The 10,523-nt window shown below is 35.8% G+C and overlaps 1 long non-coding RNA gene across 3 annotated transcripts; it reads left to right on the forward strand.

The window, feature by feature from the left end:
* The first annotated feature begins 703 nt into the window (after positions 1 to 703).
* LOC148977419 (uncharacterized) lies at positions 704 to 7,964 on the forward strand. 3 transcript variants are annotated; one of them, XR_016145380.1, is made up of 4 exons: positions 704 to 1,640; positions 7,212 to 7,284; positions 7,417 to 7,454; positions 7,572 to 7,964. It is a non-coding gene; the product is annotated as an uncharacterized LOC148977419 (long non-coding RNA). The 3 variants fall into 3 exon arrangements; XR_016145379.1 differs by having other exon boundaries at positions 928 to 1,640; positions 7,417 to 7,490; XR_016145378.1 differs by lacking the exon at positions 704 to 1,640 and adding an exon at positions 5,222 to 6,352.
* The last annotated feature ends 2,559 nt before the right edge of the window (positions 7,965 to 10,523 follow it).

Genomic DNA, 10,523 nt, shown 5'->3' on the forward strand with positions numbered 1-10,523 from the left:
CTGTCTACATTTTTTGTGCTTTTGGTCTCAAATATATAAATACATGGCATGATGATTATTAATTACATAAATAGTTACATTAATAAATAGAGAAATGTTACTTTTAGAACTATATTAGCCTACATATATCCTCTTGTTTTTGTGTTTGCATTCTTAAGGTAAGCGAGCGCATTAAATTATTTGGTGATGCATGTATGATATATGTGGAAAATGAACAATGATGACCAATAGGATTCCTCATTTTGATGATTTCTTATGAATCCTATAGGCTACTTTAAAAAAAAATTACATATTTTCTAATAGTTCAAATATACATTTTTATGAAAGGTAAGAATTTCATGCATTTTCCACATTTAAGTTATACTGTATGCACGTTTTATCTGAAAAAAAAAAACCTGTTTTATTCTGTTAAGCATAGCATATTGTTTTATTAATCTGAAAGTAATTGTTATTAACTCTAAGCTATTTATAAATGCACAATGAGTTGTTCTCTAAAAAAAACTACAGATGTTTCCTTTGTGAATTCTTTCTTAGGTAAAATGTAATATAAATAATAAGGTGCTGTAATGTGGTGAGTCTTCATAAGACTGACAACTCATAACACATGAAATGTGGACGCACATGATACTTTTTATCATTTCTTGAACATTTTTGTAGCTCAACAGAATACTTTTGCATTTTTACATAAATGGTTGCGTTACATTGAATGAGATGAGATCATTTAAGAATGAATTAATGAATTATACAGGGTTTTTTTTTCCACGATATGAAAGTGAACGGTGCCTGGGGTTGCATTATGTCTGAGACAGGATTTTGGGTTCTACAAACAGAAAGTCAAACAGGTTTGAAATGTCACAAGGATAGTGAACTTATTTTTAGTTTCACAACTATCACGTTAAAGGGTTAGTTCACCCAAAAATGAAAATTCTGTCAGTATTTACTCACCCTCATGTTGTTCCAACCCCGTAAGACCTTCGTTCATCTTCGGAACACAAATTAAGATATTTAAGATATTAAGATCGCTCCTGCATACAGTCCATAGGCTTCTTGAGGGACTGGCTCTTGCTGTCCTCGAAAAGTCATTAAAGACATCGTTAAAATAGTCCAAGTGACTACAGGGGCTCAATCTTAAGTTTATCAAACGACGAGAACACTTTTGTGCGCAAAAAAACAACAAAAATAACGACTTTATTTCAACTATTCGTTTATTTCTCCCTCTGCGCGAGTCAGGTTACTAGTTTAATAGCGTAAGCTTCTGTTATTGTACGTCACACGCATCACACACACATGACCAGCGTCGGCCAATAGTGAGCCTACGTGTGACGTAGCTCTACGCAATCACACTACGTTAACTGACTTACAGGCTCATGGAGAAGGAAGTGATAGTTGAAATAAAGTCGTTATTTTTGTTGTTTTTTTGCACACAAAAGTGTTCTCGTCGTTTGATAAACTTAAGATTGAGCCCCTGTAGTCACTTGGACTATTTTAACGATGTCTTTAATGACTTTTTTCGAGGACAGCAAGAGCCAGTCCCTCAAGAAGCCTATGGACTGTATGCAGGAGCGATCTTAATATCTTAAATATCTTAATTTGTGTTCCGAAGATGAACGAAGGTCTTACGGGGTTGAAACAACATGAGGGTGAGTAAATACTGACAGAATTTTCATTTTTGGGTGAACTAACCCTTTAATATAGAATTTGGCATACTTGACACAGTATTCTGTACAAGTTTGAACAGGAATGAAAACCTCTGCTTTGTAGACCTGAAAATCAAGTGCCATGACCATCCACCAGAGAGGAAAAACAAAGCTGCTGTACCTTTTCACTTTTCAGACTGCATCTTGCCATCATACTAATTATCCAATCATTAGTAGTCCCACTGGGGGGTATATCTCAGCTCGAGTTGAAGCTGCTTTCTCGAGCCCGTCCATTATGGACAGCAAGCCAAATACGCTTAACCTTATTATCTTAAAGATTACATGGGCAAAGGAACTCATGAAATAACCTCAAACATCCCTTGTGAAAATTTTGTTGATTGCATTTTATGCTGCAACGGATTAAAGGTGCATTTACATTTGTGAAATTTCTGTGAAATTTTGTTGGCAAAAGGGTCCATTGTCCGATATCAAGGGTGTAGCAATGTAATGCATGAAGAACAATTCATACAGACATCTTTTTTAAGCAGCTGTCTGTTGGTCAATCAATCCAGCCAATTTGAGTGACCAACTTGGACCCATACTGAATGTTTTTGACTTCACAAGAAATTCTTGATTGTTTGGATTCATATTGAATATATTGATATACTCTGTTATTAGATAAAATGTTAAGTCATGATGTAAGGAATACTGTTTCCGGGTCCAAGCCTCTGCTCGCTTTTAGTGAGAACAAGTACATCCGTTTATGAGCACTGTTGATTCACTGTTGACATGCTCCGCTGCTAACATGCAGCATCCTGCCCTTCAATATTTTTAAGATTCATAAAAGCTGAATAAATGTGACCATCTGAGATTTTGGTATAGAGAAATTACCACCTCCTTTTAAGATTTATAACATGGAATATATTAGTATTTACATGCTTTGAACAGCCTGCCTTATTGTGTATGAATTTTGCTCATTTATTATAATATTGTTTCTATGTATTGTTACATGTGCATGCAAGTGTATTAAAAAAAATATCTACAGTATAATATACAATAAACAATTATTATCATGTATTTGCTTCAGTTTTTCAGTTTGTTTATTATAATAGAAATCAATGGCAAGTTGCAACCCTAGTATCAATGTCACAATTCCTGTCTTGTGTTTTCCTTGTCTTGTGTGGACTTGTGTCATTTCCTGTTTTATGCCATGTTTTGTAGTCCTTTGTAGTTTTCTTGTTTATTAGTCTCTCTCATATTTATATATCATATTTGTTATATCAGCTATCGACTAAATGCATCACCGACCAGATAGCTTTCTCCATCCAATCCTTACTATACAGTGATTCTTATTGTGATATATCTATTATTCGGTAACACTTTACAATAAGGGTGCACTAATAAGCATTAAAGGACAACTCCGGCGCAAAATGAACCTTTGGTCTAATTACACATTGCTACCTAGTCAACCGTTATCTGAGATTTGTTTTTATGATTGCCGAATGTAAATAGTTTTATCTCTAAAAACAGTTTAGCCTATAACGCTAGTTCAATGCTAGTATATAGGGCATAGAGTAATGACAAATAAAAATCGCTTGTTATTACCACTAACAAGGCTCAAAATAGCCCCACACCAAAACGACAGCATAACAACCCAGATAGCAAACTGACATTGAATCAACGTGGAAATATGACATCGAAACAACGTTGATCTGACATTGTTTTGCTCATCGAATTAACGTTGAACCAACGTCAGACGCGTCATTCTTTCAAAACTAACGGAAAATCAACTTGAAATCAACGCGTTGTTTCAACGTTATGAAAGCAAACCAATTTTCGATTTTCATTTAGCTTTGAATAATGCCGCGTCTGACGTTGGTTCAACGTTAATTCGATGAGCAAAATCAACGTTGTTTCAATGTCATGAGAGACGTCGTTTCCACGTTGATTCAATGTCGGTTTGCTGTCTGGAAAGGGTCCCTACATTCAAACCGAAGCGTTGAGAACTTTGTCAGTGTCCACACAGTTTAATAAGAAGATATTTTATACACACAGTAAATTTCGCGAATACAGGAAGAAGCCATCTTTGAAAAATAGTCTCTACCAGTCGATCTACAAACGCCGATCTAAGTGCGCTGAACTGTGCAGAATCTCATATGATCCGTTGTTTCCAGAAGAAACACAAACACAAACCGTTTACTTGTCTTCAATATGTACACGTAGCCTACTGTTCGCGCTCACCTTATCACCTTATTCACATCTCACCAGCGCACTTGGATCGGCGTTCGTAGATCGACTGGTAGAGACTATTTTTCCAAGATGGCTTCTTCCTGAATTCGCGAAATTTACTGTGTGTATAAAACATCTGCTTATTAAACTGTATGGACACTGACAAAGTTCTCAATGCTTCGGTTTGAATGTAGGGACTTTTTTTTTATGCTGTCGTGTTACTGTGGGGCTATTTTGAGCCTTTTTAGTGGTAATAACAAGCGATTTTTATTTGTCATTACTCTATGCCCTATATACTAGCATTATACTAGCGTTATAGGCTAAACTGTTTTTAGAGATAAAACTATTTACATTCGGCAATCATGAAAACAAATCTCAGATAACGGTTGACTAGGTAACAATGTGTAATTAGACTAAAGGTTCATTTTGCGCCGGAGTTGTCCTTTAATTCATGCTTAAATAATGCACAGATAATACTGAATTAATGTGTAACTAATGATTATCTAAGCTATTCATTAATGATTACCACATTAGGAACTAATTAAGAGTCTGTAAGGTTAATGTATTAGTACATACATGATTTGTTTTTAATTAAATATGTAAGTGTGGATTAATTCCATAATAACTATTTTTTTTAACTAATAGTGTTAATTAATATGTTAATTACCAGAATGAGCCAAAGCCTTGTATTTAAACTTCTAGATAATATGACAGGTACACTAATATGCATTAATACATGATTACTTACTTAATTGTTAGTGCAAATTCATGTGAAAATTGCTACAATTACTAAATGACTAGTTAATAATGATGTGCCTCAACAAGTAAAGTCATAACATAATGATACCTTTGCAAATCATTAGCTAATGATTAATTAAAGCAGACAACTGGAAGTTGAAGTGCATAGCTTTGACTAATTGTGGTAATTAACACATTAATTTACACTATTAGTTAATAAAATATGTTATTAAGGAATTAATACACAATGACACATTGAATTAATAGCAATTCATGTATTACTTAATCTATTAATCATATAGACTCTTTATTAGTTACAGATGCAGTAATTAATCAATGGTTTAGTTCTTCAATAGTTATACATTAACTCATGATTATCTGTGTATTAGTTAAGCATGAATTAATGCATATTAGTGCACCCGTATTGTAAAGTGTTACCTATTATTCCATATTGGGGTTTTGTGTGGTGTAAAATTATGGTTGAATAAGATCTTCCAGTACAACAAGACTTGCGGATGAAACTGGGATAGTTTGATAGGGAGACGATGGGGAGTGAAATAACAAACTTTTTTTTTCTTGTGAAACCAAAAGTTATTGTTATTAAGGAAGGACTTCAACCAGTTAATTTTAAGTGTTCCATTTTAACACATAGTAAGCATGAATTAGCATTGTTAGCATGTTTAAACACACTGATAACATGGATTAGCACAATGCAAGCATGAATTAAGCAGTGTATTAAGATTGCATTTATTGTTCTGTTGCTTTTATCTATAAAACTTTCTTAATCAGGTTAGAAATAACTGAACTGACCATTAAATGCCATAGCAGCACTATCTGCTCCTCTGTGATGCAGATCAGAGCTGGCATTGACTTTGAATGAGAGGTGGCCAAACATGATCATGACAGTCAAACAGAAAGGCCAGACAAGCGGACAGATGTCTTATCAGTGATTTTCAAAACACTGTATTTCAACTCCCTCAATGTGTGAATAAAGGGGACAGGAAGTGGCAGTTTGGCAGCTCCAACCAGGAGTGTCACACTGAATCGCGTCCCCTGCCATCGCCGCACGGCTAGCGCGGCCCAGGAGGTCGCGTGAAGCGCTCAGCTCATGCATTTCTGGGACGTTGCATCTAAACGCCACCTATGCATACGGCTGATGCGTGCGGAGAGGGACGATGGACAGGGATGAGACCATTACCACATTTCGAATCAGCCTTGACAGAACATGAGTGGATGCCTTGTCAGATCATTCTGAATACACAATGTCAGAAGTCTTGCCACCGTGTCAGACAACTCTGGCGATGACAGAGAGCTAGCATGCTACAATGTTCAGCTTCTTTTTTGAAATCTTGATGGCTGCGTCCGAAACCGCATACTTCCCTACTATATAGTAGGGGAAAAGCAGTAGGCGAACGAATAAGTATGTCCGAATCCTTAGTATCCGTAAAAGAGTAGGCGAGAATTACCAGAGTGACGTACTAATTAACGCGAGATTCGGGCATACGTATACTTATAGTACGTCCGAATATTCCTACTTTCGTACTATATAGTAGGGGAAAACAGTATTTGAAAGGAGTAGTATGTCCGAAACCTCAGTACTCATAAAAGAGTAGGCGAGAAGTTCCCGGATGATCTCCTCAGATTTTTGAGTGTTCATCCAATGGATACTCATCTATCCCAGGGGGCCACCGGAGAGCATACGTCATTATCAACATCGCGGAGATCAGCGAAGCAGGGGGTTTTCAAATGTGAGTAAAACACGGTTCCTTGTGTTTAAATCGTATGTGTTAAACTACTAACAGAGTAAACGTTTTAACTGTTGAAGGTCTAAAGGACTTAGACAGTATAGTATAGTTGTGATTTTGCTGTAAACACATGTTTTATTAGTTAGTTAAACAGGGGAGCTCCCAACACAGTCTCATGAAGATGCGTATCTATACCACGAGTGTCATTTCTCGTGGCATTTATACGCCAAAAGTGTTTTTTTCGTGTATATGGTACACACTAAAAAACCCTGGGTTAGGTTTAGGGGGGAGGGGGGTGGGGAGTTCGTGCGTATTATACGCAAAAAAGTGCCTATCATATGTACGCGAAAATCGCGTGCCATATACACGCAAAAACTGTTTTTGGCGTATAAATGCCACGAGAAATGACATTCGTGCCATAGATACGAACTTTCATGAGATCGGGCTGGAGCTCCAGTAAGTAGGCTACACGTAAGTTTCTAAAATGGATAACCATATAACGTTACATCTTAAACATGCTTATTTAAAATGTCTATTTACCTCTGAAATGAAAATATTGTTTAAGTATTGCAGATGAGCACATCCCAACATGAAAAATACATCCGAGTGATGTAACGTTATGTGTGCTATTATGAAGGATAATTCACTGTTGTCAACGCTACTTACATTAGACAAATGTGCTGTAAATACGGTAAATAAACAAATCTATAAAGTAACTAAATATGTTATATTTAATTTGTCCCTTATTAGTGTTGATGTATTAAGGAACATTTAAGTTGGATTAAAAGTGAGTTAACACATCAACCTCGGCATGTAAATTCAGTGTTGAGCTCATAATGTGAATCTTGTCTGTATGTTACAGGGACAGAAGAACACGCGTGTTTATCCGGTGGAGAGAGGCTCATGATGCTGAATGCTGTCATCAAAGGCTTTGAGTGAGTATACTACAGAAATGGATAACAAAATCTATTCAATCTTAAATTGTAGTTTATTTGAATTATTGTAAATTCAAGTAGAGAAATTACAACACTTTTCTGATTCTTGATTTCTGTGCATTTGCTTCATAGCTTTTGTGGTGGAGCAGGACCTGCAAGGAAAGATGATGGTAGCATTTGTTTTAGGGATTTTACTCAAATATAAAGTAAGGTTATTTTTAATACATAAATCAAATGACATTGTGTTAAAATGACTGCTTTTGTATAATGTTTGTGCATTTTTGTAGGATCTGAAATGTCTGCAGACTGGTGTGAGCACTGAGGATGAGGAGCCCAGAGGTGCTTCCTGGAAGTGGTGCCATGGATGAGTCCCTCCATCTCTCCACCTGCCCTTATGAGTCCCTCCATCTCTCTACCTGCCCTTATGAGTCCCTCCATCTCTCCACCTGCCTTTACGAGACCCTCTATCTCTCCACCTGCCCTTATTGCCTCAGATTGTGAAGCGCAGCACAGCAACAAGCTCCGGCACGAAGGCACAGTCACCTCTGGTGAATTCAGCAGAATAAAGCTGCAGAATGGGAACCGCTGTGTTGAGTCGGCATGATGTGGTGTTCAGCGGCTGTAAATACATGCTTGTAGTTTGAATAAAGCTTTGTTTCATGTGTTGTTGACTTGTATAATGCATTTGTTTATTGTGATGGTTACTTTTATTTGTTCTTTTACTCATTTATTCATTTTTATTATTGTTGTCAGTATATAAAATTTAATTATTTAATTAATGTATCCATTAATTCATCGATAAATGACTGATAATTGAGATGTTTCACTGCATTTATGAATATAAATGTATTCATGCATAACTGTCATATGAAAAAACAAATTACATTTTGCTTGTTATATTAAATTATATTCTTAGTATATAAAAAAGTAGTATAATTAAGTATTGGTCAGCATTTAATATTATTATTTTGTTTAAGTTTTGGGGTGGGCTAACAATGCAATTCATTCTGAGGTAATATTAATTTTTAAGGAGTGATACTTACATTTTTCGAGTATAAAATCAACAGTTTTCTCCAAAAGAGATCTTCGAGCAGCTGCCCGTCTCCTTTTTGCAGACATTATAAACGCATAGGAAAACTGTTCTAGGTTGTGCTGTCGAGTCACTGATGTTATGAAGTGTTAGTACACCTGTCGCTCATATAATTTAAACTTATAAACTACATACAAGATCATGGAAAGATACCATAATAGTCAATTAGTCATAAAGACAAAACAGAAAACATAAAGATCATTGGTTTGTTTACATCATAATACAGGAAAAAGGAACAATAACAAGGCTAAATATCTTTAAATAGTTCTTCATAATACATGAAAAATGTTGTTGTTTTGTTGTTGTTATAGGTCTGAGGGATGAAACGAGGTAAATTCATCAAGAAAAGGAGGAAAACTTAAAGGAGAAACTTTTTGGGTATAAAATAAAGAAATTAACAACATATTTAAGAGGTGACGATTTGGGGGTTTCTTAATAAAAAAAAATATCGTTATAAGAATAACACTGTGGGTCACATTAGTAGGCATAGGGTTTAAAATATAACAACTTAAATCAACCTTAAATGTATTCACAAAATGAATGGCCAGCTGTTTCTTCAACAATACCACAACAAAATGAGCAAGTTTCATCAATGTCAAGATATTTATAGATAGAAGAATTAAACGTGTCGTTGTTCATTTCTGTTAAGTTTTTGCGCTTGTGATATGATGATAACGCGTCGTAGTAGGTCACATGATAACGTCAACATGGCAGATGTCCGGTTCTCATTCATACTCAACGAGATTTGGCTATAAATACCTAACAGTTACTCATTGAGTATGCGGTTTCGGACGCAGCCGATATGTTTCTGCTCAAAATGAGGTCATTTCAAAAAACAAGACAGACCAAACATGTCCTTGACAAGTACAATATATTTTGCATTAATTCAAAACTATATATATATATATATATATATATATATATATATATATTGCATTAATTCAATATTATATATATATATATATAATTTTATTTACAGGTTTAAGGTGAGATTTTTTGTGGTCTTAAACATTTGGGACAATAGCTGGGTTTCAGTCACGTGATTATGATGACGCGCGGAATTCATGGAGCGCAGGGAGTGAAGAGAGCAATGTACGAGATGGAAAAAAAGTCCGTATGGACCTTATACGGAGCAGCGAAAAAAAAATGTTGGATCGGAGAAACACAGTTACACAAATTCACAAATCATGAATATAACGACATGAGATATTATGCGTTGGCCCACGACACCGCACTGCGGGATCACAGCGAAACGAAAACTGAAAATCAAACCGCAAACTATTACTCCGGTGATAGACCTGCTACCGTGTTTCCAATGGCATCCGCTGTAAAAAGCTGAATAAAGCTCCTAGATTACTTACAGTTTTCCACAGCTTACATTGTGGGGAGTTTTTTGTCAACTGAAATTTCTTGGAAAGATATTTTTCCAGTGTAATAAGCAGAACAATCCGAAAACACAATAAATAACAGTACTACAGCCTCGCTTTTATTCTCATTAAAAATTAAAGATGGCGCTGCCGTGAATAAGGCGTATTGTACTACTTCACACACACGCTACAAGAGAAAGAAATAAACAAAAAAAATCAAACAAATGTTGGACGTGATCCTTACGTTATGAAGAGGAGCGATTTTTCAACTCCTGCCATCGAGGCTGTAACTGCAACTACCTCGTTGACTTTACAACGTTCGGAAACGTTACACGTTACACAAACAGTCACTTAAGTTGTATTAACTCACCTTTGACGAAGTGAAACTCCTTATGGTTTGATCGATTCAAGTAACTATAAATGACTCAAAACACAGGCATTTTGAGATTGTTATAGTGCTTTCTAAATACACACTTCCTGCCCTCCATTTGCATATCACGCCATGGCAACGCAGTGGCGTGACGTCAGGTGAAAACAATTAAGCTATTGAATAAAATGGACAATCAAACAAACAAGTAAATCTAACAGACAAACTAGATGTGATTTGATAAAAGATAGTTCAAATAAAGGTCAAAAATTCTTCAAGTGAAAATCTTTTAAGTGAAGTTCCTAAACGTAATTTCGGGAGTAGGCCTAGTGAACCCATCTAATCTTTCAATTAACTGCCAAAGCACATGTCAGCTACTTATACCATGCTCTAGCATCAGCCGTTTCTGCATCCC

This window comes from Pimephales promelas, chromosome 10 (genome assembly GCF_988280905.1).
Source record: "Pimephales promelas chromosome 10, fPimPro1.hap1.1, whole genome shotgun sequence".
NCBI lineage: Eukaryota > Metazoa > Chordata > Actinopteri > Cypriniformes > Leuciscidae > Pimephales > Pimephales promelas.